This window comes from Mya arenaria, chromosome 16 (assembly GCF_026914265.1).
Source record: "Mya arenaria isolate MELC-2E11 chromosome 16, ASM2691426v1".
NCBI classification, from domain to species: Eukaryota; Metazoa; Mollusca; class Bivalvia; order Myida; family Myidae; genus Mya; species Mya arenaria.
In genome coordinates this window covers 1,577,911-1,587,151 of record NC_069137.1, presented here as the reverse complement: position 1 = coordinate 1,587,151, position 9,241 = coordinate 1,577,911, and the positions used below count along the sequence as shown (strand labels likewise).

At 33.6% G+C, this 9,241-nt stretch overlaps 2 non-coding genes across 2 annotated transcripts; both read right to left on the bottom strand.

Moving 5' to 3' along the window:
* Window positions 1-7,015: 7,015 nt before the first annotated feature.
* Window positions 7,016-7,097, bottom strand: Trnal-uaa (transfer RNA leucine (anticodon UAA)). The gene has a single exon. It is a non-coding gene; the product is annotated as a tRNA-Leu (tRNA).
* A 148-nt stretch (window positions 7,098-7,245) lies between these two features.
* On the bottom strand, window positions 7,246-7,327 carry Trnal-caa (transfer RNA leucine (anticodon CAA)). Its single transcript has one exon. It is a non-coding gene; the product is annotated as a tRNA-Leu (tRNA).
* Between the last annotated feature and the right edge of the window lie 1,914 nt (window positions 7,328-9,241).

The following is a 9,241-nucleotide window of genomic DNA, read 5'->3' as shown; positions in this document are numbered from 1 at the left end:
AAATTGGAATTTGTGAATTCCTTAGAGAATGTTTCGAAACAAACTATATTTGAACAAAAATCATATAAGAATGCAAAGCCCATCGAGAAGAACCAATTGACACATATTAAGATTATTATAAACAAACATCATAACACAGGTTTTAAGAGATATATGTACTTTATAAATGTTTTTTTACGTATTCTTTTTGAAATCATACTAAAATTCAAAAAAAATAAATATATAATTTCATTTTGTGTGGGAATCTGGACTGAGCAATATGGTTCTCTAAAATGTTAAAGGTGCTGAATTATCTTCTACAAGAGATATTGATCAAAGGTACAGTGAGTTTTATAGTAGATCAAAAAAGCCACACTGTTCAGACATCAAAATATATTCGCAAAACTATTTTAGAACTAATACAATCAACAACCTTGCAGTTTATATCAGTATTGAACAATACAAACACAGAGAAAAAACAACGTTTGATGATATGGCCACCATTAACATTTACCAATACATCCTACATAAGTGATGTGTTTCTGCAACAATATAATTAAAGCTCTAAATAGTATATAAAACGCATTATTGTGAACACGTGAGGTAATTTCCTTTTTGTGATTTACCCTGTGCCATTAAACGGGGTTTATGTTTAAACGTTTGGCTACTGAGCTTGTTTCTGTAGTTTTTCATATAAATATTAAATATAACTTGCCTACTGTCTACGTCATTTTACTGAAACTTAGATTTGGCAAACAAACATGAAATATACGATCAATATTTTTCACGCGACGCATCATGAAATTTGCAATGTTTGTTACAAATGAACATCTCAGCAACACAGAAAGAGGATATGTTAAACAAATCAGAATTTTATAATATCTGTTTGGAAACGGCTCATTTTCAACCCGAAAATGCGTCGAGAACGCATAAACGTCATTGAAGCGCATCAAAATGAACACTTGTAACTATTCCAGTAAAAACTACTTACTTATTTCTTATGAATCTAGGTTGACAATTCAATTTGTTTTATAAATGGCGGACCCTTTTATCAATTGATATAAGCAGCCACTAATATTGGCTATTGTATAGCGTGAGTGAATGGCTGCCGGAAAGTAAAGTAAAAGAAAATCCTCGGCAACTTTTACGGCGGCGTCTAATAGAGATACAATTTTGCTAGAGAATGTTACGTTGAAGACCATCTTATATATTTGCCATACAGACTACAAAATAAATTCCCAGTAAATGAATATATTTTTTTTCCTTTGGCTGTCTGAAACATTATGTTTATTATTTTCATGCACTGCGAAGAACTGCTAATACATGCTTATAACGAAACTGCAGGGTTATCCTTAAAATTATATAAAAATACATAATTAGCATATTCGCAGTATGTTTTTTATAAAGCATCAATACGAAGCGGAAAAAATGTACACCCAATATAAACATTATCATCAATTCATATCTTCAATATATTTACTTCATTTTTACCTCATTTGTAGCCAAAAATATCATTAAAAATGATTATTTTCAATCCCGGATATTGCATTTAGTGACGATTACTAGAACAGAGGTTCTAGAACAACTGCAATTTTACAAGAAAACAAGGTTACTTTTGGGGGAGAAATTCTGTATAATACATTTCTTGTGGCATAATGTACTAAGAAAATTCCGTCTAAGTGTTATTAGGTTGTAGGTCAAAATGAAGTATAAACATGTTCTGAATATAAAGTCCCATGTCGAAAATTGAATAAAGGCACATTTTTAAGAAAAGTTGTAGGCCAAACACCATTTTTAACATCGTATGTATGACCTAGTTAAGCAATGCAACAGAAAATTTAATTGTTAAAAATGCGCGTGTGTACAATACATGGAAGTTATGACAGGACGTAAACTAGTTATACTTAAAAAGAAACTCATATGTTCGCTATCAACATTTCAAACTTAACGTATTTGGGCAAGACTTCGCTGAGAACCATCTCGTTAAAAATGATGCATTTGGGCACTTATTCCCTCTAATAATTAGACATAATTATAAACCAAATACCATGGTCATCATTATTGCACGCCTTCGGGTCATTGTTTTTACCTTCGACTTAATTTCTACATGATATGTTTCAGCGACCTTACCGAATAACTAGTTTCCAATCGTTCGGGTTTCTCTCAGTGATAATGCAATTACGATTGTGTTTAAGTGCAGTTTGCAATAATGTTACATATTTACCCATGACAAAGTACCAGTCGGAACTGCATGAGAAAAAAAAATCCGGGATAATATTCTAGCAATGCAAACGTTTTCCCATCTGGCATTAAATGTGTTTTCAGGTAGAAATGTTTTTTATAGCAAATAAAATAGAATTTAACATTTTTTTTTCGAGTAGGATTAAGGTTTCATCAGATAAAGTATTCACTTACAGTAAAAAGCTGATTTTGAGCATGTCTTCCTTAATTGACAGCTACCGTTACGAAAATAGGAACTTTAACACCGTTATTTAATAATTTAACAATAGTGTGTTAGCGCTTCAAGAATGAACACAAGGAAAATCATTCCAAAAATAGCCAAACACTTACGTTTATATGCATAGTATAACAAAGCAGGTGTTAAAATTCAGCAGAAATTGTCAACCGTCTACGTCATTCACTGAAGCATTGTATTGGTAATTAAAAATAAACTATAAATGAGACAGAGTTTGCGGGTAATATTACATGGAAACCATATTATCTTATTTACTTTTTTAGTTAGTTTACAATCCTAATACATGAGTAAACCATTTGCAAGCGAATCAAAAATGATTCCTAGACATTGAAAACCATGTGTTTTTGTGTTCGAGTTCTCTAAACAACTACAAGAAATAGCTCTTTCAACTTAAAACTTGATAACGAAACTTAACATCCGGATCATTGAAGCCCCGCTAGAATGTCACAACTAAAATAATATCCCTTTAGTATTAATTTTGGTCAATACTAAACTGCTGACCGATTAGCTGACCATATAGAAATAAAAGAGAGTTGCTGACCAATTGCTGACCATATAGACAAAGAAGGAAAACACATGAAAAAAAAGTTTTGATATTTAAGATTTTTCAAGACATATTATGTAAAATTTATTTTATATACTCCTTATAGTGTAAGAATAGACGGATGTTTGTCTGTTTTTTTTGTTTTTTTGTTGTTGTTGTTTTTTTTTTGGGGGGGGGGGAATTGCATTTCAATGAAATGAATTGAGTTGTTTTTTACTGGTTTGTTGAAAATATGTGAAATATATCACGGTTTTAATTACGATGTACAGTACAATTATTTGAAAGCAATATTTTTAATTGTTAATGTAGCTTTAAATGTTAGCTTCATTACCTGTGAAAAACTATCTGCACTACATCAAAGAACGATCAAAAGAATGGTGTTTGCCAAATCGGCATCGGTCATTTCAATTAAGAAATTATTTCTCTTTAATCTGTTGTATGTTCTAAGTTATTTTCTGAATAATAAGTCAATCATAGGCAAACTGTTGCTAATGAGTAAAGTTTGATAAGGATATATTTTATTTTCTTGGTCAAGAACATCACTTTCATAGTCATTGCAAAATATACTCAGAAAGATTGCCGTATTTTTCATTATTTTTTTTGTCATTAGTGTGATTCCATTTGTAAATTTAAAGGATTATGTCTAGTGCAGTTTTGCGTTCTCATATAGTTTAATAAAGTAAAATATTGTTTTTAGCTGAACTTTGTGTTTTCTATTAGTTTCACTATGGCTTTAATTGTTGGACATTCGCAGGCGAAATACTTAGGCAATTTAACCAAGTGTCCCGTGTTTTCATACTCTGGATTTAAAGCTCGTGATTTCCTGGATAAAAGTTTGGAATTTTATCCGTTGGTGCCAAAGCAGTCGGTAAGTGAGAAAGAAGATTATATTATTTTACTCATACTATGCGTATAGGATAAATCGATATTGAAAAGTTACTGACCAATTTCTTAGCTGACCAATGTAACGTATAGGGAAACTCGATAATGCAAAGTTGTACTGTTTCTATATGGTCAGTCAACTTCACGGTTCACTGCATAGTGCTGACCAATGTAACGTATAGGAAAACTTGGTATTGAAAAGTTACTGGACAATTTCTTAGCTGACCAATGTAACGTATAAGGAAACCCGATATTGGAAAGTTGTACTGTTTCTATATGGTCAGTCAACTTCACGGTTCACTGCACAGTGCTGACCAATGTTATGTATTGGAAAACTTGGTATTGAAAATTTACTGACCAAATTCTTAGCTGAGCAATGGAACATATAAGGAAATTGGACTATGATACAATGTTAAATTCCTGACTAAATACTTAATAAATTAGTTATGTAAGCAATATGTCATTGACAAATATTTTACCTTTAATTTTGTTATGTAGGCATTATATTATATTTATTCATATTATGTTTAATTACAAGTCCTTTGAATTCCTAGCTGACCAGTGTAACTTTTAAGGAAAATGGAGTTTGATACATTGTTATGTTTTTGACTAAATACATAATAATTTTGTTATGTAGGAATTATAGTAGACTTACTCATATTATGTGTAATTACAAGTCCTTTAATTTTTTAGGAAAAAATTGTGATTCGTTGTGCATACAGCATAATGAAATGTTCACACAATATAAACAAATAAAGCATTAATGGTGAAACTAGTGTACGCTTTTAATTTATATTTATTCATTAACTCTTATGTTCCATGAAGCCCCTTAAAATCTTGTAAAGATAAGAACGCTAACACTGTGCGACTATCGAGTTGTCACAATTTGCACCAAGAGCCTCGGGGTCAATTGTTGTATTGTCACTCTATTTCATGGTTCAGTGCATATTGATGACAAAGTAATGCATCATTTATAAGATACTGACCAATTTCTTAGCTGACCAAAATGACTATATGGTCAGTCAACTTCACGGTTCACTGCATAGTGCTGACCAATGTAACGTATAGGAAAACTTGGTATTGAAAAGTTACTGACCAATTTCTTAGCTGACCAATGTAACATATATGGAAACCCGATATTAAAAAGTTACTGACCAAATTCTTAGCTGACCAATGTAGCGTATAAGGAAACCCGATATTGGAGATGGACTATGATACACTGTTAATTTTTGACTAAATATCTAATTGTTATGTAAGCGATATGTCATTGACAAGTACTTTTACCTTTAACCCGATTTAATGTAGCGTATAAGGAAACACGATATTGGAAAGTTACTGACCAAATTCTTAGCTGACCAATGTAACGTATAGGGAAACTCGATATTGAAAAGTTATTGACCAATTTCTTAGCTGACCAATGTAACGTATAAGGAAACCCGATATTGGAAAGTTACTGACTAAATTCTTAGCTGACCAATGTAACGTATAGGAAAACTCGGTATTGGAAAGTTACTGAGCAAATTCTTAGCTGACCAAAATTATGATTTTTTCCCTGGTCGCCTTAATAGCTTTATTTATGGATACACAAATATACTCACACAAAAGTTTAAGAATATTTTTTTAATATTAAAAGAGAACAAGATTTAAAACAATGAAATGATCTCGTAAATAAACATTCAAGCTTATCAACTTACTGTCAATAGACATTTTTATTGACATTTGATACATCAAATCTGGACTGAAAATATTAAGGAGACCAATTTTTGTCGCCTTAATCCAGCGGTCCCCATAATGCCTAGATTAATATATATATGGTCACCTTAATATCTGTAGTATATATATGACCATATATATATTAATCTAGGCATTATGGGGACCGCTGGATTAAGGCGACAAAAATTGGTCTCCTTAATATTTTCAATCCAGATTTGATGTATCAAATATATATATATATACAACCCGATATCGGCGGTGAGTGGGTTTAGTCCCACGAGGGTGAAAATGAAAATGACGAATGTGCAAATTGAGAATGAAAATTGAGAATGAAAATTGAGAATGAAAATTGAGAATGAAAATTGAGAATGAAAATTGAAAATGAAAATTGAAAATGAAAATTGAGAATGAAAATTGAAAATGAAAATTGAAAATGAAAATTGAAAATGAAAATTGAAAATCATCAGAGAAAAAAATGAGCGTCTTGGTATCAGATACAAAAACAAAGTAATTTATTTCAAGTTTTTATTTTTTATTTTGTGAAACAAGATAATTGTCACAATCAATCGAAAACTTTCTTCAACCACGTCAGGGTTAGCCGGCCAAGATTGCAAGATTTTCAAATCGGTGGAAGAAACATGACAAACAATAGTTTCTCATTCGCACTTTTGGTGGCGTTCCATTAGCCTTACAATCATTACAGTACCACACATACTTAAAACAGTTTTGGCAGTAGCCAGCTGGAGGGAAAATGTTCAAAAGATCATGTCGTTGACAAGGTTCTAACGTAAAGACTCCAGCACAACACAATTGGCATTCCCAACAGAACCTTTTGAAATAATCATTGTATTGTAGTCCAGCAAACCCAACGATGTCAGTATATCGTTTTGCCATAGTTAGTGAAAAGTACAGTCACTACTGTATGTTTAAATAGTTTGAAGTACTCTAAAAAGCGTATACATTATTTCTCGAACTTGCATTCAACAACTTTGCAAACCAATGTTAGAAATTTGAGCTAACTAGCGTATTGCGGCTGTCTACAGCATAACTGTGTGAATCAGAACTGGTAGTGTTTGAGTGATTAACACAGTTCACCTTTCTATGTAAATGAAATAAACAGAAAGCAAAAATACAAATAATTGATTACGGTTTACGGTTTATTCATAAATTTGATATTTTCCGATAACAACAGTTCTACAAAAATAGCATTTACTAGTTTTGATTGAACATTCATGACAAGTCAAATGGCCACAAGGCGTAAACACAATACACTTTTTGTCCGTAACACAAATTTGACAAAGGTTTTTTTCATCGTTTTGTAGTTGCAACTCTTGTCGCGTTTCTTGTTTCATGCTGAGGTGATGCCAAATTACGAAATATCTTGGATACTAATCGCATGTCAGCCAAAATGCAAAATATATTAGTACGGGTGGGGTTCGAACCCACGCGGACATAGTCCATTGGAACTTAAGTCCAACGCCTTAACCACTCGGCCACCGTACTTGGTACAAATGAGCTGAGAAGTGAAGATTATAAGAGCTTGAAATTATAATGCAAAGGCCATACGATCTGCCAAATTGCTCATGTATTCCTTACAAAACTTTGCAGTTACTCTTAGTCGAATGGACAATTGCCTTAAATGCAAAAGTATTAGTACGGGTGGGGTTCGAACCCACGCGGACATTGTCCATTGGAACTTGAGTCCAACGCCTTAACCACTCGGCCACCGTACTTGGTGCAAATGAGCTGAGAAGTGAAGATTATAAGAGCTTGAAATTATAATGTAAAGGAAACATGAGTTTTTTCTTATGTTTGAAGATTTTGAAAAATATGAGATGAAATTTAAAAATTGCTTTCACGTGAAAGTGAAGTGAGCTTTGCAGTTTGAAGCATTTCAAAAGACGAAAGTCTTCATGATGCTTAAATTTTGTTTCACTCAATCGTTGCATAACTATTGAAAATTTCTCATATACAACTAATGCTTCTAATTTCAGTTTATGTTTTATTCAAAATGTAAGCAGATAACAAAGTACAAACATGCATAGTATTCATAACATTGCAAACATATCAATATACATAATTATACACAATTGTTTTCATGAAATCAAACACAAGCAAATGTTTACAATTGTTATAATGTCAAACATTCAATGTGAAAAGTATTTTTGTTATGCAATGTGGTCACTCCCTGTTTTTCATCCAGACTTGTGACTGGCATTGGTCAGGTTACCCACGGCATCAGCGAGATCGGAAAACGGTAACTCTGAGCCAGAAACCTATTTTCCTAGTGTCATACACTACGCAAAATCAGCACCCATTAGAGGCCTTCCAGGCGACCTTCTACAATTTGTTACACCTATAATGTAGAGTGCTGGACTACTCGGGTGTAACAAACGGGGTATTGCTGACTCGTTGTAGGTACAACGCCGAACAAGTGATGTCTGATACAAGAAGGCCTGTACTGGGGCAAGAATCGAGTGCCTCAGCCGCATTGTCCGATCAAAGAAGGGATTTCTGCGATCAACTTCAAGTACCTCAACCACAAGCTAGGCTCGAAAACTCGTAGACTTATTTCTCTTTTGATCTAAGAGAAGGCTACAGAGTTCACTTTCAAACACACCTCTTAAGCACATAGAGGCATATTTGCTCGCTTTACTTGCAGGCAGGAAATGCTAACTTTAATCTCAGAAAGCATTTCCTTTTATGTATCGCAACTTCTGAGCAAAGAAGCGATTGAATTTTGAATTTTGAAAAAAAAACTGAGGCAGCGCTAAAGGCAACTACTCGACAGGGCACACTTAGGACTAGCGCCCCATTCGCTTCGTCCACTCTCTATGCATGCACTAGCGTACAGAAAAGGGGTACTCGTGAGCATAGAGGTTGCCACTCCCTATTTTTCATTGCCTGTAGCGCGACATGATGACCATGAGCGGTTCCTAGTATTGGTACTGTACATCACCTTACACCAATACTAAGCTGGTCTAACGACACCTCCATACTCATGGTAGCCTCTCAAATTTTACTTTTACCAAAATGTTTTTGCGAAGTTGACAAAATCATTGCATTGCATCCAAGACCGTAGCATATTGAGCAATGAGAAACAAATCTCGTCGAAGCTATACTTCTATGCTCATGCTACCAGACGCAAATAACAAATCACTTGCCAAAATCGCTTTTTGTATATGATCTAATGGCTATCACAGAGAATGATCGTATTCGTCAGGCGATGTCAAAGTGATCGACAACATGAGCTGGCCAGACTCAAGAGCGAAAAACTATGAGGTATCGCGACATACGGTTCTCATGTTCAAACCAGAAGGTCAAAAAACCTCTCAGATATTTTCTCTGTATCTCTGATGCACCAAGTTCATAGTGCGAGGAGAAATCTGAGAAGTTCAAACCCACTTTGGGCTCCCAGCAGACTAACAGCACTTCTGAGTTAAGAGCTTGCTACTGGAATGACGAATATTGAAAAATGTGGAGCTTATATACCCGATGGCCAAAATTAATGCGCATCGCATTATAATTGTACATAAATGGTTAGGACTATTTTTTTTACCGTTTTTATTTATACGCTCATATGAAATAGTTCCAGAATTATCACTTGATTCCGCATTATTATTGTACAAATGGCTCGAGATTTTGAA